Source organism: Castanea sativa, chromosome 12 (genome assembly GCF_040712315.1).
Source record: "Castanea sativa cultivar Marrone di Chiusa Pesio chromosome 12, ASM4071231v1".
NCBI classification, from domain to species: domain Eukaryota; kingdom Viridiplantae; phylum Streptophyta; class Magnoliopsida; order Fagales; family Fagaceae; genus Castanea; species Castanea sativa.
In genome coordinates this window covers 23,630,553-23,655,933 of record NC_134024.1, presented here as the reverse complement: position 1 = coordinate 23,655,933, position 25,381 = coordinate 23,630,553, and positions in this window count along the sequence as shown.

The following is a 25,381-nucleotide window of genomic DNA, read 5'->3' as shown; positions in this document are numbered from 1 at the left end:
TTTTTAAAAAGTTTTAATGAGAGATGGCCACATGATCCACTAACTAAATAAAAGATGGAGATTAAAACTCACTATCACTTGTCATTGTATATTTAAAACAAAAGAATATGTGATAGGCCAAGAATGTACTGACCCCTAGGTAAATTAATCAATTAATTAGGCAAGTGAACTAATTTAGTCAATTTAACATGCAATATGCGCGGTAGAACAAACAAATCACAAAATCACTAAATGTAGCGGAAATTAAATTTGACACGAGTGATTTGTTTACGAATGGGGAAAACCACCAAGGTAAAATGCCACCGGATAAATTTAAGGTCACCACTCTCGAGAATCTACTATCATCAAAACAAGCAGTTACAAGTAAAGAAATCCTGGTACCTTATACAAACCTACAGTTGAACTCCTGTCCCAATACATAATTGGACTTGTAATGTAGTGATAATCTCTCATTTCAATGCAGGGCTCCAAGTACATAACTAACCAATCAATGCGCAGATCCCAATACGCGGCTTACTCATTTGCACGAATCCCAGTATGTAACTAACACACCAACTTGAGAAATATGTTGGATGCAAAGTTCTTCAGTTCATCCACACAATGAAGAAGCTCATTGGTTACAAAACCCTACGGCATACAAACACAGTAGTTTCTTCAACAAAAAAGATGAACTAGGGTAAATTGTCTCTAGTCACAATTTGAGTGAATAATTACTTTGTATCAACTTGCATCACCTTAGATAACCCTTAAAGTAATCCTTATATATATCTAGGGTTGTAAGAAAAGAAACCGTACACAAATAACTTGGAAATGCGTGAAAAACAGATCTGGAAATTTGAATTCCGTAATTCTCAATAGATAGGTTATCTGTCGAGCTGCTATCGAACTACTATCAAGCATCAGGCTAAAATTCCCTTTTAAACCTTGATAGATACAATCTATCGAGCTATTTGTCAAGTTTTAAAATATAACACTTCTTCACTTGTTTCTTAAACAAAACTCTTGACTTGAACAATATGTTGCTTGAAGTATGACATATGTTCTATCAGGTTCCATCAGGATTAGTCAATTCTAAATGACATATGTTCTATCAGGTTCCACATATGTCCTAACAATATGTCCAGTTAAAAAAGTACTGGACTTAAGCCAAACCTCTAAGATATTCATTTTCCAGTTCGACAACTTTTTTGCAAATTAAAAGTTAAGCAACTCCATGGAGATTTACTTTTCCTTAATAATTCAGTTGTCTAAAAATTCTTGACTTTCTTTTTTCAATATTCCATTGTTTCTGATAAAGGAAGTCCAGATTTCAAACAAGACTCAAAGAAAGAAGAAGAGAAGGGTAACAACTAGTTGCTTCCAATGGTAACTTCTCTTAAAGACCAAAACGGAGTCGTGCGGTTTAAAAGCTAGAGTACTTTAATGACACTATGATAAACAGTGAATTTCTTCCTCAACTCAGGGTTTCAAGTCTCGAGGCTAATTCTGTTGTAGAGGCTGTAGTGATAGTTATCATTTCTTGAATTTAGGGAGTTTGTTAGGGGTTTTTGTAATTCAGTTATGATAGAATCTCTTAGAAGGTTTTTGATCTAATCTATTCTATGATCTATATATATATATATATATATATATATATAGCTTTGTATAGTGTATAGTTTTCTTTTGAGCTTAATAATACACTTTTCCAATTCATAGAAATCTCTCTCTCTCTCTCTCTCTCTCTCTCTCTCTCTCTCTCTCTCTCTCTCTCTCTCTCTCTCCTTGTTAATGTTTCCGCCATTGTTAACCACTGGACAATGTCAGTCCTTTTTCACCTGGTTCGCACAATGCTGCCATACATACTCCTTGAGCATCCCTTGTTACTAATGCAGAGGGTACTAACAACAATGGAATTTAATTAAAACTTTAACAACAAAAAAAGGAGTCTAGAAAATAAAGTACTACTATTTTTGGCCTGAACCGAAGGTCCTATCGGTCAGCGGCAGGTTTCTATTCTCAAAAACCGACACTGGCGGGTTGAGTGGCGAGTTTGCATCTCCAAAACCCGAGCAACTTGAACCAGATCAGGCAAGATCTCAACCAAATCTAGCGAGATCTCGACTAGATCTGGTTGGATCTGGTCGAATTTAGCCAGATCTGGCCAAATCTCAACAATTTTTAGCAAAAAAATGCAGATTCTGGCGAAAATTCCAGATTCTGATGACGCTTTTTTTATTCCGGCGACCAACCCAGCCCAATTGACGCTCACCCTCACTCAAAACCGACTCAACCGATTTTTCCGCATGGTCGATTTCGAGTTCTTCCGCCCTCCACCCGATACCGGCGGGTCAAGTCAGGGTTAAGTCCAAAACCGATTCGGCCTGACCCATGGACAGCCCTTGTCAAGGTTTTTACTAAGTGTGCATTAAGAGATGTGCACTAGAAATTTCCCACCATGCAAATGCTTTACCTACGCTTTAGAGTTCAGGTCAAGGGCTTGTGCAAAAGATGGCCTAAAATTAAAGTTTGAGAATAGCCAGGTAGCTAAGTGAGTGTCAGAGTAATTAGTACATAACGTTACACTTAAATCTATTTGAAGGAAAAGGCATGCCCATTAACAAGAATATCATTTTTATGTACCTTTACTTTGATCATAATAAACTCATACCCTATTTGTAGGATAGTCTAACATTCTCGATACAAATCAGGCACACAAAATAGTGCTGAAGGCTTGCAATTAGAAGAAGAGAAGGCCTAGCAAGAGAAAGAAGAGCCAGTCAGATTAGCCAGGGAGAGTGCCTACAAACCACACAAGAGTTTCTGGACTCAATACATGAAACCCGTTGGGAGGGCAGGCAAGTCATCCTTGGCTACCAAACAAGACTCTTATCCTAATGTTAGATCTCTCTTCCTCACAAATAATATTTCATAAACCCAGTGCTTGCTGCAAATACTACATACTAGTCTCTATTTATAGGAAATGAAGGAATTGAAGTTGGACCGCTGCGTAGTTATATTCCTCTGACTAAATTGCGTAGTCCTTGGTATTGCATTGCTTCTTCCATTTGTCAACTTCATCAATTAGTTGACCATAATGGAATTTATTCTATACAAAAAAGGAAAGCTGACATTTAATTTAAGAAGTGCTTCATAAGAAGAATTTTTTATTGTGACACTTAATTTGTACGCTTTCCAGTGAAGCATTGAGAGCCCTCTCAATAAAGATCTGATGTTAAAGCTTCAATTTACACCATCTAATAGAATTGTGTCAATTTTGAAAAAAAAAAAAAAAAAAGGATATAGGCTAAAACACGCTATCACACTTTCGTTAAACCTCCATTACCTAATATAATTCGATAATTGAAGCCCATATAATCAAAAAAATTAAAACCTAAAGTTATCATACAAAGACTAGGTGCTTGTACTTGCGAGAGATGAAATGGTGGTCCCACTCCCTTATGACGATGCCAAGTTTGCGGCGCTTGCACTACTTGTGTTAAGCTGCTCATGTGTAGGTGTGTGTAGAGTGTATAGAGTCACCACTAATTATTGGGATTTCGTAAAGTTGATTGATCACTTGAGTTATTAAAAAGTGCTTTTTCTTAAGTTTGGTTCCTATAAACCTAAAATAGATGAAACTATGCCTGGAACGAAAAACATATGGTTATGCATAGAGAAGGTGTTGAGTACCCCAAGAAACTTGACTATTTGCACCTGGTTATCCTTTAAAAATGTGTTTGATTCTGTACTTGCCTAGCCTTTAGGTCATGTGTCTCATGACATTAATCAATTACGGCTTAATATAACCTAGGTAATGGTTTGGACCCCACTTTTAAATATGACTTACTCAATTGAGGATAATCTATCAATTAATGCCAAATTTACGTGATTAACAATTTATATAAGCATGGGTACTAAAAATTGCAAGTATAAACACATTAAGCATATTAAGTGAGCAACCACAGGTTCTCAAAAAAAAAAAAAAAAAAGTGAGCAACCACAGAAAATTAAAGACCATAATACTCTCGAAACCACTAAAATGACCAAAATACTCCGAAACCTTTAAAATGGCAAAAAATACTCTGAAACCACTAGAATGACCGAAATACATTCGAAACTCAAATATGATCAAAATACCTCTTAAACCTCTAAAATGATAGAAATAATCCTGAAACCACTATAATAACAAAAATACCCCTGAAATCACTAAAATGACCAAAATGTCCCACAAAACCATTAAAATGACCAAAATACCGCAAAACATCAAAACAACCAAAAATACATCGAAACCACATGAATGACCAAATTATCCCAAAACCTCTAAAATGACCAAAAATACCTCGAAAACATTAAAATGACCAGAAATACCCCAAAACCTCTAAAATACCAAAATACGCCATAACTTGTCAAATGATTAAAAAAATACCCACAAAATCACAAAAATGACCAAAATGCTCTCAAATACTCTAGAATGAGCAAAAACACCCTAAAACCTCTAAAATGACCATAATACCATGAAATCGCTAACATGACTATACAATTTTTAGACCCCTTAAACACAAATAGATTAACCTAGTTATTTAGCCAAGTGATTAACTTAGGTAAATTATTCAAATCTAGGTTAAAAAAATAACAATCATATCATGTAAAGCAGTGCGGAAAAATAACAAACACACGATATGATAACCTAGGAAAACCAAACTGGTAAAAAACCTGGGGAGGATTTAACCTAGCTATCCTCAAGGTAAAACAGATCCAATATGAAAGAATAGAATTTTTACAATAGCGACTTAGACCACTAACATCTTATTGCTACCTCGAGTAGAAAATTTACTACCACGACCACGTGACAACTCCAAGTCCATGGATTACTTCTTTCTCAGATCCACAGCATCCACAAGTATACCACTTGTATTTATTTAAACCGTTTATGCAGCAACTGAAACAATCATCAAGCTCTCGACATCAATCTCGATCTTGATAACCCTAAGTGTGTATGAAGGCAAACACCTCTAGATCTCACAAGAGATTCACACACAAGCATAACAACAACATAAAAAGTGGCTAGGGTTTTTCTATTTATATGAAACATAAAACATAAAACCCTACATGTCAAACGGGCTTGGGCTGAGTTAGAAAATTTTGCAAACAGAAAAATCTGCACGAGCTTCAATCGATCGAGTCTAACTTTCGATCGATTAAGCCTTGCAAAAGTTGAACAGCAATTTTTTGCAATTACTCGATTCCAACTTTACACATACATCACTTTGAGCAACCAAAATCTAGACTTTACGTTTTGATCATGGTTTACCAACATTACATATTGAAGTTCTAAAACTTTTAAATCCTAAATCCTTAGAACCTAACAATGACCAAAATATTGTAAAACCTGTAAAATAATTAAAATACCCCCAAAATCGCAAAAATGACAAAAATTCCATAAAATCCTCTAGAATGAGCCCAAAAAACCCAAAACCTCTAAAATGACTATCTAAATGACTAACTACCTTGAAACTTTTAAACTAGCCTAAAATCCTTGAAACCTTCAAAATAACCAAAGTTTCAGATTATATTGTGCCATTTAGTGGTTTCAAGGGTATTGCGGTCATTTTTGAGGTTTTAGGATGTTTTTTTTTATACCATTTTAGAGGTTTTTTTTGGCCATTTTCAATATTTTAATATACTTTGTTCATTTTAGAGATTTTAAGGGAATTTTGGTCATTTTAGAGGTTTGGGTACATTTTTGTCATTTTAGAGGTTTTTGGGTATTTTGGTCAATTTAGAGGTTTCGTGGGCATTTTGGTGATTTGAGGTTTTAGGGGTATTTTATTCATTTTTTTTTTAAAAGATTTTAGGGGTATTCAAGTTTTTTTGCTCATTCTTGGAGATTTTAGGGCATTTTGGTTATTTTGGCGATTTTGAGTTGTATTCTAATCATTTTAGATGTTTGGAGTATTTTGGTCATTTCAAGGTATTGAGTTTTGTCTGTTAATTCTAGCGGTTTTAGGGTTATTTTAGTCATTTTATAGGTTTTGGGTTATTTTGGTCATTTAAGAGGATTCAAGGTATTTTTTGTCGTTTTGAGGTTTTGGGCTATTTTGGTAAATTTAGTGATTTCAGGGGTATTTTGGTAATTCTATGATTTTTGGGGAATTTTGGCCATTTTAGTGATTTTAGGAGTACTTTGTCATTTTAGATATTTTAGAACGATTTTGGTCATTTTGTGGTTCATGGGGTATTTTGGTCATTATCATAAGATTTAGGGTATTTTTGGTAATTTTATAGGTTACATGGATATTTTGGTTTTTTCATTGATTTCAAGTATTTTTTTAAGGTTTTAGGGGCAATTTGGTCATTTTGGGCTTTCAATGGTATTTTTTTGGTCCAAGGGTAATTTTGGCATTTTTTGAAGTTGATGCTATTTTCAATGAATTTGTTATTATAATAATTTTTATTATTTCTAAGAATGTTTATTTATCAATTATATGAATGCTACATTCTTGGATTATAATTGGAATGTAATTTAATGAACCAAACACCTTAATGTCACATTATGGTAATGTGATCACATGAAATTACTTATGTGATGAGTGATTATTGGTAATTAATAAAATTATGTAAATATTGGGCCCAAATGGAAAACTGTAAAGTTGTAATTTACAACTATTTTGTGTTGGCTTTAATTCAGTGCCAAATTTGATTGTAATTTCTTCAATCATATTTCCATGTATGTATGTGGGTTTCTAATTGTAAGGGATGAGTGTGGAAGATTATGAAGACTCAAGCTTAAAAGGATGAACAAGTGGATTTCGAGAGTGTCACGCGAGAAGCTTACCTGTGAAAGAGCCATGTGTAGAGCACATGACTGGAAGATGAAGAGTCATGCTAGCCTGGAGGTTTTCGCGAGTGTCTCGCGAGAAAGGTCATCCTACAAGTACTCACGAAGCATTCTGTTTGGCAAAAAGTAATGTTTTGCTTTACCAAGTCTTTACCCGCATATTGTAAGGAGTGCTTTTTAGAAAGAAAAAAAAATGCACTGGAAAGTTAGAGATTATTATATCCACAATCATCTACACATTTCCTTGTGGTTTTTCTCAACTCCTACCTCTTCATCTCTATATTCTTGAGAGGTGGATAGCCCAAACACTTACCACACTTATTTTGAGTGTCAAGTGAGATTTTGGTGCTGTTGAGAAGCATTGGAATGAGCCATTATTTGGCGGATGCAATCGGGCTGAATTGCGGGATCCAAAAAGCTAGAGAAGACAAGGTTCTAAGAAGCCAGTTGGTAGCAGGAGCTTGGAGGGCTCAAGTACATGGAGTAGACTAGGCTTGGAGGGTCTTTTGTTATTCATGTACTCCAACTTTATTCTCTAGTGAATCGATTTCGACTTGGAGGGTCACGAAGAGGTTTTTCGCCGAGTTCTTCGGTTTCTTCTTCGATAACACGTCTTAGTGTTGTCTTATGTTTGTATCTTTCTTCCCTACTCTAAAGCCTTACTTTATATTGATTGGTAATGGATGAATATGGCTTAGGGTAGTGATAACGGTTGTTTGTGCTTCTTACTCTTGTTCCGCATTCGATATAAGTTAGAGTAAAAGCTATCTAGCCGTAAATTTTATTTAGGGGTCTAAACAAGCTCTTGTGTTTTTACACAAGTTCAAGCTTTCAAAAACCAGTAAGAATATATTGGTTACAATAACAGTTTGTATAAATGTTGTAAAATAGTTTGTGACTATAGCATTCTTTTTTGAAAATTTAAGATTTTTTAATAAAAAATAAAAAATCCAGAATTTTATTAGAATAAACAAGGAGTTTCTAATTTGGATCTTTCTTCTAAAATAGGTCTTGTTAAATTCAGCATATAAGAAGAGGATTATGAGATAGGTAAATCTATATTAAATATGACTTGTTACAACTCTTTTAGAAAGTTATTAAGGCAATTATTTCAGCCGAAAGAAAATTGATGCGAACCTCAATCGACACGCTTTGAGACCCAACAAAAATATTGGAATATTTAATACCAAATTATGCGAACCTCAATCGACACGCTTTGAGACCCAACAAAAATATTGGAATATTTAACCCAGGAAAGCTAAAAATCAGATTTATGATAAAAACTCTGACCCAACGTTTATAATCGAAATGCGAACCAAAGGTATAAGTTGACCTTGACCCAATGATTATAAAGAATCATGAACCAAAGGTATAAAGCTTGAACGCCACAAGGAAGAATCCTTGATAAGTTCACAGTTCTTGAAGAACCAAAAGAGAGCAAAGCCTCACCTTTTCTGAATTTTATTCAATAATTTTCTAAAAAACGTTTACAGACTTCAGGGCCTATTTAAGGACTCCACAAAACTTGACAGACAAGAAAATATATTCTAAAATAACTCCTAATTGATACCTTACCATATCAGGAATCAAGTTTGACTTAAAAAGCATTAAATGCACCTAAAAACAAGGAAAATACCTAAAAAACGTGCTAAATAATAAAACCCTAAATAAAAGTTGATTTGGTCTGAAATTAGCAGATCCAAAATAGGAAAAAATCTTCCTTAACTGATACAGAGCTGGAAAGTCAATAAGCCATTAATTCATGCCATAAATCACTCCCAATTAAGCCAGATCAGCCCTAAATAGCTTGAATTAAATTTACTATACTTTCATCTTCCTTTGGGCCAAGCTTGGAATATCCTGGGTTAGAATCAGCTCAAATCTCTTGAATCAACCCATTAAGTGCTTCTTGGATCTTCTTGGATCTTGCTCTTGTAATAGGCCCAACTGGAACATGCAATGGATCCTTGAATGCTTGTTGATTCTCATCAAAAATCTATCCGAATTAAATTTACAATTAGTGGATTTGGAGATTAGTAAAATACATCACATGAACATAAGCGAAGATGAGAATTCTCTCCAACGCAATTTGATGTAGAATAGATAGTATAGGGCCTCCTAGAGCAGCGAGGGAGCCAGAAATCACGACACAAGATCAATGGGTGCTATTAAAACTCATCAAAGGGACGGTGTCAAAATTATATGAAATTTGGAGGCTTGAAAAGAAAAGGTCTTCCAATTAAGGTTCGCCCTAATTTTGGGGAATTCTTCCATTAAGGCACTGGAAAAAGTGATTTTTAATTTTTAGTAATATTCATTTTTCTTAATAACTTTTAGGCTAAAAGTTTGAATAAGGTTATGTCTATTTTAGAACATCCCATAGAGACTATAGTTTCAATTTTCGCAATTATCTCAATTTTGCTAATGTTGGTAAAAATTGCTATTTTCCAATTAATTATGTGATCAACACGAATTAGAGTTTTCAAGAGTTTTTCTAAACGCTCTAGTTTTTCCTTTTACTATTTAAACCTATTATAGCTATTAGGACATATGTGATTCATGTTAGGAACCTATGTCAACATTTTATGTGTTGGCTAATCCTGTGATAAAACACACTTTACTTATAATTGGGTAAATCTAGGATGTGAAACAAGGTTTCAAGTTCAAGTGTTAAAGCCATGTAAATCTGTCCAAGAATCAAGTGAAGAAGTGTTGTTCATTAAAGCTCGACAGCTAACTCGACAGCTAGTATCTATCAAGGTTTGAAAGAGCTGTCTCAGCCCAAGGCTCGACAACTGCTCGATAGATAGGGTATCTGTTGAGATTTATAAAGTTCAGTCTTTCAGAGCTAATTTTCATCCAATCCGTGAATATATGTTTGGGCTTTCTTTTCTCACAACTCTAAACATATATAAGGATTATTTTAAGGGCCGTCATAGGTTGCACAATTGCACAAAAGCACAATTCCACAAATGTGAAGAAAAGTGTGACCAGAAACCTAGTTGCCCTAGTTCAGCTTGAACAAGTTTCTGTGTTTGTACACCGTAGGGTTTTGTGACCAAGCAACTTCATGATCTTCATCATGTGATGAACCATTGGAAAGAATAAATCAAGGCTTTTACATCATCTTATTGAATTTAATCTCAAAATGAGATTAAATTTGAAGGATGGCATGGTGCATTTGACTACAAACAGTACAAATATTAAAATTAGGGTGATGATTATAACGTTTCATGCCTTTGGGATGAAAATGCAAGTGTTCCATAGTTTAGGGTTGGTATTTGTTATTACGCCTCCTTTTTAAATTTTGTATTGGATATTGTATCCATTTAAGGATTTTATTTAATGGTTTGTAATTATAACTGACCTAGGAATTTCATTTTCCAATTTGCCATTTTTTTTTTTTACATAAAAAGTAACGAAACTCCATAGAGATTTCACTTTCCTTATAATTCGTATGTACAAATTTTTTTGAATTTCCTTTGGATTAATTCCTAACTTTTTTTGTTCTTAGGAAACAAGCTCACAGACACACAAGAGATAAAGAATAGGGTTCTAACACAAATGCATATCTGAACTTCATTCAAAAGTCATGGTACTTTTAAACAGTAGGGGCGAAACGAGGGATCAAGAGGGGGAGGGGGGGCAGCAATTGAGTCCTGACCAAGGACGTCAATACCGTACCGAAAGCTGTACCGGTGTACCATTTCAGAATTACCGCTAATATATATATTATTTTAAAATGATAAATTTATGTCACTCATCTAATCAATAACAACAATAATAATATATACTTTAGAAAAACCAACAAGTTCATAAAAAAAGAAAAGAAAAAAAAAAAAGAGAAACCAACAACATAAATATCTTTGAGTGTGTACCATTGTAGTCATAATATATATATATATATATATATATATATATTCCTCTACGTGTGGGTGGGTGAGTACTGGATTGGCAAGTCAAAAACAAGTCCCATCAATTTACTTAACATTAATAATAATAATAATAATAATAATAATAATAATAATAATAATAATAATAATAATAATATCAGAGACAGTCCCATCACATTTCAACTTAGTGTCAGATTTCACATGGGCTTGAGGTCTTGAGCAAATAAAAAGAGGGAAAACCGGAGAGGGCAGGGTAAAAGGAAAAAGTAAGAATAATAAAGGAGAGGGGATACCAACCAGTGATCTGATTGTTGAGAAGAAAAAGCTTGGGTGATCAACAATGGCAACAAATGGCATTTTGGTGCTACTTCTTGCTTTAATTGCTTCTTCTTCCTCTTTTTCTTCTTCTTGTCAGCCTTCCCCTCTCTCAAAATTTACAAAGCAACTCTCTCTTTTCTTAAAAATTTACAAATAAATCAAAGATTTTTGCTTCGGTCCAAAATACACTTACCGGCGGGAATCCAGTATTTATCCCGGTACAGCCGAAACAACTCTGGTATGGCCGGTATTAAATCTGGTACAAAATGAGAGTGTACTTGTACCAATGAAGGTGCCGAAACAGAAAATTTCGGCCGTACCGGCCGGTACGGTACAAAACTGACTTCCTTGGTCCTAACTCCTCCCAAAAATTCCTTCAGTACTTAAGAATGACCATTCTTAGTATAACTAGGAAAATTCTCACTATAACTTGGAAAATTCTCTTTATTCTTAATTCTCTCCTTTCATCATTTATGCGTTTAGATTTAGATTTTTCTTCTTCTTCTTCTTCTTCTTCTTCTTCTTCTATTCAGTTAGTGGCCAAGTTTTTATTGATTATTGAACTGAATTTATAATGGTATATCCATGCAATAGTTATCAAAGTTTCAAGCTTTGGCTATGGAGGTTAGAGCAGATAGAGAATTGATGTTTGTGTAAAAATGCTTCATTGAATAGTAGATTACAATAAGCTCTGATATTTATATACACCTAACAGAGTGGGAAACTAACAAACGGTCATATCGTTGGTTAGCGACAAGTTATAACTAATCTAGTTATAACTAAAATGTGCATATAATTTTGGTTTCTTTTCTATGTTTTCTTCCCCCCCCCCCCACCTTTTTCTCTCCCTTCTTCTAGCCCCACAAACATTGCAAAGGGTTTGAAAATAACGATGAAATTTATTATTGTTAAGTTTTAGACCCCTTAACAAAATATGTTTAACCTAATATTAAGCCAAGTTGATTAAAAAGTTTCTTAATTAAAACTAGGTTAAAAAAATGTGTAAAACAAATATAATGTAGAAAATAAATAATAAATAAAAAACAAAGATCTGATGACTCAGGAAAACCTATATGGTAAAAAAATCTTGGGAGGATTTAACCTAGCTATGCTCAAGGTAAAAACAGATCCACTATGCAAGAATTGAAGTTTACACAATAAGACTTAGATCACTAACATCCTATTGCTACCTCATGTAGAAAAATTGCTACCTCATGTAGAAAAATTGCTACCTCGTGTAGAAAACTTACTACCACGACCACATGATAGCTCCGAGTCCACGGACTACTTCTTTCCTTGATCTGCAGCAACCACAAGTTCTCCTACTTGTGACTTTGAGACACCTCTCAAAGGTTTCAGATCTTCTTGAAAGTTCTTTATGCAGCAACTAAAACAATCATCAAGTTCTTGATGTGAATCTTTATCTTGATAGCTCTATGTGTGTGTACGTAGGTAAACACCTCTTAGATCTCAAAAAAATTCAACATACAACTCATCAAAAGACTTCTAAAATGTAGCTAGAGTTTTTCCTTTTATACTTGGAGTGAAACAGTTAACCCTGCACGTCATATGAGCTTGAGCTGGTTTGAAACTACTGTAGAAAATTCTTGTTCTACGAGATTCGATCGATCAAGCCTAATTTTCGATCGATGGAGCCTTGTAGAATTTGACCAATAAATGCCTTCAATTACTTGATTCCAAACTTAAACTTACACTTATACAAACTTTGAGCAAGTCTAAACCTAGACTCATTGTTTTGATCATGATTTGCCAACATATACAAAGTGAAGTTCTAATGCATTAGTTCCTAAATTCTTAGAACCTAACAATCTCTCCCTTTGGCAATCTATGACAAAACACATTACACGAAATAAAATGCTCAAAGTAAAAACAGCCCAATCACACTTTATTGCCCAAATTACAATTCAACCTAACTCCTATCTATCAGTTTCAAAAGTATACAGCAACTTCAAATGAATTAACCTGTAAGTTCCTGAAACACTAAACAAACCATAAATGTGTATGCGGAAAATACAAGTAAATCAAAATAAATTTCTTGTTTTCACAAAACATTAAAAAGAAGACAAATACCATGAATAACCTCATAATATAAATCATAACCAATGTATCATAGTTTGTGAAACAATAACATAAACATAAATAAAACAAGAACATAAAAAAATTAAAAATTAAAAAAAAATGTCTCCCCCTAACATATACAATCACAAAATATGCCCCTAAATACAATCTACATCAAAAATATATTATCTCATCAACAAAAAATCACATCTCCCCCTATCTATGTACTCCCCATTTTTGTGATCTATTGCCAAAGGGTAATCAAGACTGATCCAAGGGTGGAGCTGGTGAAGAATCACCTCTAGTATTAGCCAAATCTACTCATAAGGCTGCAACCTTGTTGAGCAAATCCAACAAAAGCTAATCATGAGCCGCCTGAACAGTGAGACACGTCTCTAGCATAGTACGCATAGAATAAGACGATGATGTAGATGGTGGAATATCCACAGCAGCAGTGCGGTCAACAAACTCCGTAGGTAGAGGATTGCCAGAAGGAGGGTCTCTAGATGCATCACCTGTAGACGACTCGACTTTAGGGCGTTTAGAGCTAGCTTTTAACTAAGTAGCACACAAAAATCACCAACTAAAGTATAATGCAGCGGAAAATAAAGTTGACACGGTGATTTGTTTACAAATGGGGAAAACCTTCGAGGCCAAAACCTTACCAGGTGATTTTAAGGTCACCACTCCCAAGAATCCACTATTATCAAAATAAGCGGTTACAAGTAAAAGAATCCCAGTACCAACCTACAGTTGAACCCTTACCCCAATACCCAATTGGACTTGTTCGATAGTGACAATCTTTCTTTGTACTGCACGACTCCCAATACGTGACTAACCAATAAATGCTCGGATCCCAGTACACGACTTGATCACTAACTTGAGAAGGATTTTGGCTACAAAGTACTTCAGTTCATCAAACGATGAAGATCATGAAGTTACTTGGTCACAAAACCCTACGGTGTATAAACACAGCAGCTTCTTCAAGATGAACTAGGGCAAACTAGGTTTTCGGTCACACTTTTCTTCACAATTGTGCAATTGTGCTCTTGTGCAACTGTGAAACCTGTGACGGCCCTTAAAATAATCCTTATATATTTTTAAGTTTGTGAGAAAAGAAATCCGAAACATAAATTCATGGATTGGATGAAAATCAGAACTAAAAATATGGTTTTCATAAACCTCAATAGATACCCTATCTATCGAGCAACTATCGAGCCTCGGGCTATATTAGCTTTTAAACCTCGATAGATACTAGCTGTCAAGCTTTAATGAACAACACTTCTTCACTTGTTTCTTGGATAGACTTGCATAGCTTTAACACTTGAATTTAAAACCTTGTTTCTTGAAGCATTAAACACATCCTAGATCTACCCAAATACAAGTAAAGTGCATTTTGTCAAAGGATTAGCCAATTACATAAAATGTTGACATATGTTCCTAACATGAATCACATATGTCCTAACAGTCTCCCCCTTTGGCAATCCATGACAAAACCACATCAAACAAATGAACATATGAGAGAAGTCATAATTCACTCACTTATACTCACTTGTTGAATACAATAAAATCTATCCTAACACCAACTCTTGAAAAACTTTGCAAGAAGAGAGTTTATGGCAAGAAAGACTTTGGCAACCTGTATTTCTGAAACACTTTACACAAAACTCATCAAGGCATCTTAGTGTGAGACAGAAATAAAGGATTGCATACAATATATAAGAATCATGTGCATAAAGAGAGAAAGTAAACAACACATGAAGAGATAGGTGAAAAAACTATAATAACAACCTCAAATTTATATATATTATCAACAAGTACAAGGTTTGCTATCACAAAGTGATCACAAGATCAAAGGGACATGAACAATGTATCTATAAGAGTAAAAAAAGAAAAAGATACATAAGTCCTCACTACATCCCTCAAAAATATAAACACTTCCCCTAACAAAAATCTCCTATACTAACCCTCCTCCTATGAGTATGACTACTCTCATATCCAAAACTACTTCCTCTTTTTGTCACGAATGACAAAGGATAAGTACATCAAGTAGACATCTCATCATCACTGGGCGAGCTCGCACCATCGTCCTCATCAGCATCATCACTACTAGAGCCATCATCACTCCCATCCTCTGAAGCCGGTGGAGATGGAGAGGAAACAACGAAACCACCTATGACAGCTTGTCGTCGTGCAATACTACCAACACGAGTGTTCACCTGACACAACTCATCACTGAGAGTGTTAAGGCGAGCATCCATGCGCATAAGCTGTGCCATGATATCTTCAAGAGTCACCCCACCCATGGAAGACGAAGGAGCAGAAGTGGATGAAGCGGTAGATGTTGGAGGAATCACCGTCCCGGGCCGCCTCGAATGTAGCTGCGCCTCACTCTATTTAACGATATCAGTGTCTATGGCACACATGATTGAGAAATGGTCCGACTCGGGATAGGAGACAAAAAAATGGTGAATGATCTGCGTGATAGCCGAAGGGAAGATGAACTTATCATGGGTCATCGTATCCCTATATACATCTATAAGAAATAGAATGAAATGAGAGGGGAAGTCTATAGTAAGATGCACTCAAAGGAAAAGCAAAAATCAAGCACATAGCTCTGTGATGGAGTAATAGTAAGACAATGGATGCAAAAGCCAAGCAAGGAGCGAACTGATGATCACCCCAATTAGAAGGTCGCTTACAGAAAGAAGACATGAGTTCGTCTTTAGACACAGCCCTCAGATGATCACAGCCAAGGTGGTCAGGTTGCGCTACCCTCGAGACATGAAGCACGTCGAATACAATATCCGGTGTGATCACAATGTGCATACCTCGAACGCGAGTGACAAAGAGAGGTACTAAATAATCAAATCTGTGCATGTTGGAGTAAAACTCATGTATGATCATGAAAGGACAGGTGACTAGGATGCCACACTATGACTCCCAACCCCTACTGTGAATGATAGTGAGTAGGTCAGTATCAGAGAAGTTCGATAAAATGACTTGGCGTTCCAAATGAATGCCTGGTCTAGATAAGTTTTCCAAAAAGTCCTTACGGGCTTTATCATCACGGAACCGAATGTGGGAGGCGGTAGAATCAGAAGAGGAAGCCCCAGAATGAAGAGGGTTCCAGGATGGAGTAGATTTTCGTTTAGGTGTCATAGAGCAACTAACTGAAAGAAGGAGAGAGGGAGAAAGAGAGACACATAGAAAAGCACCAACACAATCAATATCAATATAAAGATAAATGAAGGTAGTTATGCATGAACATGTGACATGCAAACTTAAAAACATCATGGGCTTAGCCCAATCTAAACCTACCAGCACACAACATTGCAACAAAGTAAACACACATCTAAAATGCATAAACGTCATTATTATGCAAATGTGATGCAATGTATGATGATTTCAAATCATTTAAGCAAGATCCATCCCAAAAATTTCACAAAAACTTCATCAATTTTGAAAAACCCCAAAATTTTTGTAGAAAAAAAATCCCAAAAAGTTAGGTCAAACGCATGAAATGCATGAAGAATGAAGGATTTAGGACCTTTACCAGTGAAGAAATACTTGATCTAGGCCGAAAACCCTTTGAGAATTGAAGTTCAAATAGCATATAAAACACTAACGAACGTTTAGACCCCCAATTACAAAAATACCAACAGAAGCTTATACTTAAACAATAGATGTACGGAATGATAAGTACAAGCAATACCCAGAATAATAAACACTCTAAACCATAATTAATCACAACACAGTAGCAATTAATATGTAAGAATAAGGAAAGAAAGATGCAAACACAAAGATAACACGACGATGTGTTATCGAAGATGAAACTAAAGCACTCGGCGAAAAACCTTTATGCCGCCTTTCAAGTGGTCAATAATCCACTAGAGAATAAAGTTGAGATACATGAATAGCAGAAGACCTTCCAAGTCTAATCAACCCAGTGCACCTAAGCCCTCCAAGCTTTTTGCTCCAACTGAGTTACGCCAAACCTTGTCTTTTCTAGCTTACTAGATCCCGCAATCGCCCATTGAATCAACCAAATGAATTGGTTCCTTCTGAATTGCTTCCCAAGCACCAAAATACCTCGTCACTGATATGGGTATGGTGAGATAAGGATTTGGCTAAATGTACCTCTCAAGGATATGTCAATGGAGAGGGTGAGAGTAGGAGAATTTGGAGAATCAAAGGATGAAGATTGTAGATGAGTCAATCTTGTTTTTCTCTAGGGTTTCTCTCTCAAAATTCTCTCTAGAAACTCTCTACATTTCGTGGGTATAAGGGTATTTATAGTAGGGTGTATGAGAAATGTGAAACGTTAGTTTTCATTCAAACAGGGCATTCTAGCGACTCGACCTCGCGACTGGAACGAGTCACGAGTTTAAGTCGCGAGCTAACTACTTGGTCAGACTGGAAGTTTTGTCCTATAGTGCTCCAGCTGTCACAACTAGGGGTGTCCAACTACAACCAAGATCCTATCCACTCGGCCAACCTGTCCAACCCAGCCTGAAAACCGACCGACCCGATGCCAGTGACGATCGACAGCAGGTCTTCACCAAGAAAAACCGATTTAGGCGGGTCGGATGGTAGGTTTTCTTCTCCAAAACCCAATGAACCCGACCCTACCGACGAAATCCATGAAAGAAGACCGAAAGTACCTAGATCCACTTAGATTCGGTGAAGATTTGGTAGTTTTTGGTTAGATCCAGTGATGAGATGGAAGTTTTCGCTCAAATCTGGGCTTGAGGTGGTGTTTTTTGCTTTGATCTTGTGGTTGTCACACAAATCCGAAAAAAAATCAACAGATCCAGCGAAGATCCAGTGATGATACAGTGAAGATCCGGTAATGAGATGGAAGTTCTCGTTCAAATTTGGGCTTGAGGTGGTCTTTCTTGCTTCGATCCCGTGGTTGTCGCACAGATCCGAAGAAAAATCAACAGATCCAGTGAAGATTCGGTGAGATCCGGCGAAGATTTGGCGATTTTCGGCAAAGATCTGGAGGTTGAAACTCACTCCAACTTTGACAGATCCAACTGTTGTCCACTGGAGCCCAATCCAACTCGACTCGAGGTTATCGGCGGGTTGTTCAACCTCCCACCCGATGTGAGCGAGTCGATTCCGGGTTAGGCACAAACTAGACTCGGACCGACCCATAGATACCCCTAGTCACGACCCTTCAACTCCCTTGCATGCTCCACACGTGTGTCACCTTTGGCGACTTGCCAGTCGCGAGGCTCTTCTTGAGTGCACACATTCGAGGTTTCTTAAAACTTTCTCACGCACTACCCTTACATAATTCTCACCTAAATACAAGGTAACTAATTGCTAAATTACAAGAAAATTTAGCACAGAATAAAGCCAACACTTGATTGAATAAATTTGACCTTACAAGGATGAAGTTTAGAATGAGAGAGAGGTGTTTGGGAAGGTGAGAAGACAGAAAGGATCAAAAGAGATTGAGAGAAATGAAGCTGGAATCATGCGGACCCTATATATAGAATCTCATAATTCTCGACAAATCGAGAGGTGTCAAGCTTTATATTTCGACAGACGCAGCTATCGTGGAGCTATCCTGAGGTGTCTACATCAAAAGGGGCTCGATGGATCGAGGAGCTATCGATCATCTATCTAGGAGGTAGAAACTTTTTGATGGATAGAGGAGCTATCGAGATTGCGATAAGAGGAAGTTGAAAAGCTTGATAGATAGCCTAGTTGTCGAGAGGTGTCAAGGAGCTGTCGAGATTATTTAAAACCAGTTTTTCAAAGAAGAGAAAAACACAGACATGAATGCAATCAAACATACAATTCAACCAAGGATCCAACCAACATTTTAAGCTCTCAAAATCAACTCGCAATCAAGAAAAATGTAAGCACATAAATCCAACACACACACACACACACACACACACAACAAGTATAACCAATTTTATATTTCAAAAATAATTTAAGACAGTTTAGTGAGCATACATTAACACATTTAAACCTTGTGATGGCCAAATCACATTGTACCTGCATGTGTATCAAAAGTAGCAAAGAATATTGTGTGTTGTGTGTAAAAACCATCGCAAGATTGCATGAGTGTCTACATGTTACGACGATTTGAGATATGAGTAAATCAATTTAACTTGCACACAATCATAACTGCTTGATGGGGACTGTCACCTTTGAGGTACATCCTATAACTCCCACATCTCCTAAAATACACGCTTGCAATCATATATAAAGCATTTTTGCTTCTTTTGCTTTAATTTTTCTTTTATTAAGCATATCATGCATGGGCATATAATAGAGAGAAAAGAAATACCCAATTATGTTAAACTTTTTGACATTGCACTTTTGCTATGCCAAAGCATACATATGTCATTTCATGATTGGCGGGCAACAGTGGTGAGATGGTTATTTATGCATTTCTCTTTAGATTTTTTAATCCTTCCCGTCAAAAAGAGTGATACGAATGTTAAGTACAAGAAATTACTTAATCTTACTCATCACAAACAAGAGCCACAATGCTCACTTGCTTAATTGTTCATAGAGATGCTCATCTAAGCTACAAGAGATACAAAGTTTAGAAAACTTCGTTTCATTGGCCATTCAAGTCACACAAGTACTAATGTACACAAACACACACTATTTTTGTATTTTTGTGATTTTTTTTTGTTTTTTTATGAATGAAAACAAAACTGAAAAACATACAAAAACATGTCAAACAAAGAAATGCATTAAAACTAGACTAACTTAAAATAAGAAAGCAAAACACACAAGTAATGCAAAAACAAAAACAAGAAGGGGAGAGAGAAAAAAAAGTGACTAAATCACTTGGAGCCCTTTTCCTTCCACACCTTGGAAGTACCTTTCCTTTTGGCAAGTCGTTGAACCGGCGGCGAGGGGGAAGAATTGCAACCGTTCAAGTTCGAAAAGAACATGAGGGCTTTGAGGATCTCCTAGAGGAACAAGAAAGGATGGAAACTAACTCAGGTTTCCGTACGAGACCATGTTGTTGCTCTATTGAGTGGCTTGCCACTTATAGCAATTAGCTCGAGTGTGTCCAGCTACTCCTCAATGATGACAGAGAAGCTATTTTCTTCTTCTATTTAAACTTTTGAGCATTACTCTTCTTAGCCCTAGGGTTTTTGGTTTCTTTCTTAGCAAGCTTAGGGGGTGTTCCTAAGATAGATTTACCCTTGTCTATGTTCTCACTAGCTATCACAGTTTTAACATCATTATTCTCAAATTCATTATTATTAGCCGAAGAAACAAAAACAGTAGTACTAGAAGAAGCAATATTAGGAGAAGAGAATGTAGGATTTTAGGATTAAACATGGTTTGTATCTCATATAAAACATACGCAACGGAAATTTAACAGATCTACTTCATTCACAATTGATAACATGCACTATATAAGTTTCAGAATACAAGAACAAGAGAGCATACCTTGGTGTGTTGAATTTCAAAAACAAAGATCGGAAGCACTTGGAAATACTTTTGATCTTCACTCCAATTCCACTAACGCCCAAGATACGTGGTCTCTCAATCAGTTTCAAAGGGAGAATGTTAGAGTGTCTCACATACACACCACTTCACAACGATGTTCTTGTAATTCTCTTCAGAAAAAAAATATGTATGTTTCTCCCTTTGTATCTAAATGATTATCTAATTGGGCTGGCCTTTTAGGCCTTTCCAATTGGGCTTAAGTGTGTGGCTTAGAGTGGGACCAAAAGGGACCAATAAGACATTAGCTCCAATGGGCCTTGGGATTTTCTGTCAACTCTTGACAAGTCCAAAATTACCATTAATTATATTTAATACCACTATATAAATATAATTGCAGTCTAGGCCTTATTTATAAATTATATCCCAAGACTTTATTGTACATGTAACCCCTTCATAAAATATTCGTAGTAATACAAAGTCATAGATGTAGACTGCCACTTTGTAGATTACTACATCTTTATCCTTGAGTACCCGGTTTAACACTTTATGTTATTCATTATATATTTATAAAATCCAATTCTATAAATATATAAACTTTGGTAACTATTTACCAAAGTAGTTAGGCCCAACATTCTGAATAACAAACTCATTAAACTTATCTCAAGAGAATATTTTGTATCTACGTTAAGAGACTATGAATTCCATCTTGAGAATACATGTTCCATCAACACTAAATGTGGCTGCCCAACATACTGAGGTTTTGAGCGTTACCTTAGATCTCACTCCTAATATATCAAAGCAACCTACATTTCATGATCAGGTACATTATCCTCTTATGATTAAAAGTTCATGCAAATAGAAGTCATGAGATTTATTATTCAATTGAAAATCGTTAGGAGAATAATAAATCTCACAGTGGTCCAGTTCAATATGTCTTAACTCTTAAAACATATCAACACATCAACTAGAAGTTTCCACTTCCATGATCAAGACAAATCATTTTAGTTGATATATTATAGTCTTCGCAGATGAAACGCCCAATTTCATCACCGACTACGAACTAAAATTCTGAGTTTACAAAGAACTTGTGACTTGTATCTTCTATGACTAAATCACATAAATCACATACTATGCATCTCATGGACTATATGATAATGTCCTAATATTCATATTACCATTATTTTAGATTATAATAAAATAACTTTATTAAACACAACATTAAGTCATACATAATGTCATAAATAATAACATACATAGTATCATACAATAGGATTTAGGGGCACTAATCCTAACAGAGAAATTATATCCTAAACCGGTTCAATCGAAAGCAGATTTCTAAATACGGAGCATCTCATCAAGCTTTGCACTTAAGGTCCTCACGAAATGAGCTATAACCTGAAACAAATCTGCCTCAAGCTTCTTGATCCTCTCAGCCAAGAAATTGTTTTCAAACCTCAGTGCTCCAATAGTTTGATTGGCTTCATCAAACTTTATGGAGAGTTGTTCTCGTTCAAGCTCCACATCATTGAGCTTCTTGGTGGCCAACCTATACAACTTCTCATGTGTTTCCGAGACCTTGTATAACTTTGCATAGGCGGTGTGGATGTCATCTTGCTCATCCATCTTCTTAAACTTTGATTCCACCAAGTCCTCTCCTTCATCCACATCTTCTACAATCCCCTCAGTAGGATTGACAGTGGCGATGAAGGCATTTAAGATTACGTCATCTTCATTTTTTGGAATCATCCTTAGGTTCAGTTTCACTCAAAGTTGCAGCAAGTGCCTTGCTTTTCCGAATAGACTTAAGATAAGTAGGGCACTCTTGTTTCATGTGACCGAAGCCTTGACACCCAAAATACTTGGGTCCTAAAGGAACAGTGTACTGACCGCCATCTCTGGCATTCTTCTTCCCTTTATCTTGGCTCATAGACTGAGAAGAACTCGATTGCCTACGATCCTTGTCGAAGCCCTTTGCATTGGCATTTTTCATGAACTTCTTGAATTTCCTGGGGATGTAGGACTTCGTTTTAGAATCTTCATCATCAGAAGACTCATTCGTGTCACTGCTCTTGGCTTTTAGTGCCATGCTCTTGCTCTTGCTTGACTTCCTGATCCTAGACAAACCCAACTCATAAGTCTGCAGATTTCCAACCAGCTCTGTCAATGAAATTTTGTCAATATCTTTTGACTCCTCAATCGTGGTGATTTTAGCATGGAATCTCTAAGGCAGAGATCTGAGCACCTTTCTCACAATCTTGGGTTCGGGAATGGTTTCTCCAAGATTAAAAGCGGCGTTTACTATGTCCTTAAGCTTGGCATAGAACTCATCAAACAACTCATCCTCCTCCATCTTGATCTCTTCGAAGCTTATAGTGAGCCTCTGTAGCTTCGAATCCTTGACGTCTTTGGTTCCTTCATTGGTTGTCTAGAGAATGGTCCATGCTTCCTTTGCAATTTCAAGGGAGGATATCTTCTTGAACTCCTTATTTGTGACTACACTAAATAAGGCATTCAATGCCTAGTTGTTGAATTTTCCACCTTGATCATAGCATCATCCCAATTGGCTGACACTTCCTTCGGCTTGGTCCAACCTATCTCCACAGCTTGCCACACTTTCTCATCTAAAGACTACAAAAAAGCTCTCATGCGTACTTTCTAGTATGCATAGTTAGTACCATCAAATAAAGGGGGTACAATAAGTGACTGTCATATATCCATGAAAAACAAGGGTCAATGGATCACACATCAAAGATTAAACCCTAATCAGAATATGTCCGCTCTGATACCACTTGATAAGCCAAGAATGTATTGACCCCTTGTGATTAATTATCCAAGTTTATTAATTAATCAAATTAACATGCAATGAACGTGGTAGCACAAAAAAACACCAACTAAAGTATAATGCAGCGGGAAATAAAGTTAACACGATTATTTGTTTACTAAAGGGGAAAACCTCTGAGGTAAAAACCCTACTCGGTGATTTTAAGGTCACCACTCCCGAGAATCCACTATTATCAAAGCAAACGGTCACAAGTAAAGGAATCCTAGTACCTTATACCAACCTACAGTTGAACCCTTACCCCAATACCCAATTGGACTTGTTCTGTAGTGATAATCTCTCCTTGTATTGCACGACTCTCAGTACATGACTAACCAATAAATGCGCAGATCCCAGTACGCAACTTAATCACCAACTTGAGCAGGATGTTGGCTGTAAATTTCTTCAAGTCATCATTCGATGAAGATCACGAAGTTGGTTGGTCACAAAACCCTACGGTGTACAAACACAGTAGCTTCTTCAAGTTGAACTAGGGCAAACTAGGTTTCCGGTCACACTTTTCTTCACCCTTGTGCAATTGTGCTCTTGTGAAATTGTGCAACCTGTGACGGCCCTTAAAATAATCTTTTTATATGTTTAGGGTTGTGAGAAAAGAAAACTCAAACATATATTCACGGATTGGATGAAAATCAGAACTAAAAATCTGTTCTTCATAAACCTCGATAGATACCCTATCTATCGAGTAGCTGTCTAGCCTCGAGTTGAAACAACTTTTTAACCTCGATAGATACTAGTTATTGAGCTAGCTGTCGAGCTTTAATGAACAACATTTCTTCACTTGTTTCTTGGACAGACTTGCATGACTTTAACGCTTGAACTTGAGACCTTATTTCTTGAAGCATTAAACACATCTTAGATCTACCCAAATACAAGTAAAGTGCGTTTTGTCAAAAGATTAGCCAATTACATAAAATGTTGACGTATGTCCTAACAGTTTTGGGTAGGTCCAACTCATTGGACTGAAAATATCCTACAAGTTCATCAACAAGGATGGAGTTCACATCCTTGCTTTTAGTAATTGCAGTTACTTTGGGTTTAAAGTCCTCAGTTAAGAATCTAAGAATCTTCCTAACAACCTTAGGTTGGTCATAAATTTCACCCAAATTAAATACACAATTAACAATATCATTCAGTTTAGCATAGAATTCATCAAAACTTTCATTCTCAACCATCCTAATGCTTTCAAACCTAGTTGTTAACTACTGCAATTTGTTCATTTTAACTGCCTTTGTGCCTTTATGCACAGTTTGGAGAGTTTTCTAAGCAGTATGAGCAACCTCAACATTCAAGATTCTCCTAAACTCCTCCATAGAAACAGCATTAAAGATAGCATTCATGGCTTTGCTATTAAAAGCAGCTGCTTCTTTTTGAGATGTTGACCACTCAATAACAAGAGTAGTTGGTTTTTCCTATCCGTATTCAATGAAATTCCACACTCTCTTATCAATAGATTTCAAGAAGGTTTTCATCCTAACCTTCCAATAGGCATAGTTGTTCCCATCAAAATGTGGAGGGATCACTAGAGAATGACCGTGTTCCATGACAACAGGAGTCAAGGATCAAATCGTAGATCAAAAGATCTAAAACAAGAGCTAACTTGCTCTGATACGACTTGTTAAGTTTTAGACCCCTTAACACAATATGTTTAACCTAATATTAAGCCAAGTTGATTAACAAGTTTGTTAATTAAAACTAGGTTAAACAAATATGTGTAAAACGAATATAATGCGGAAAGTAAAGAACACAAAGATTTGATGACCCAAGAAAACCTATTAGTAAAAACCCTTGGGAGGATTTAACCTAGCTATCCTTAAGGTAAAAGCAAATCCACTATGATAAAATTTAAGTTTGTACAATAAGACTTAGACCACTAACATCCTATTGCTACCTCGTGTAAAAACTTACTACCATGATCATGTGACAGCTCCAAGTTCACGGACTACTTCTTTGCTTGATCTGCAGCAACTACAAGTTCTCCTACTTGTGACTTTGAGACAC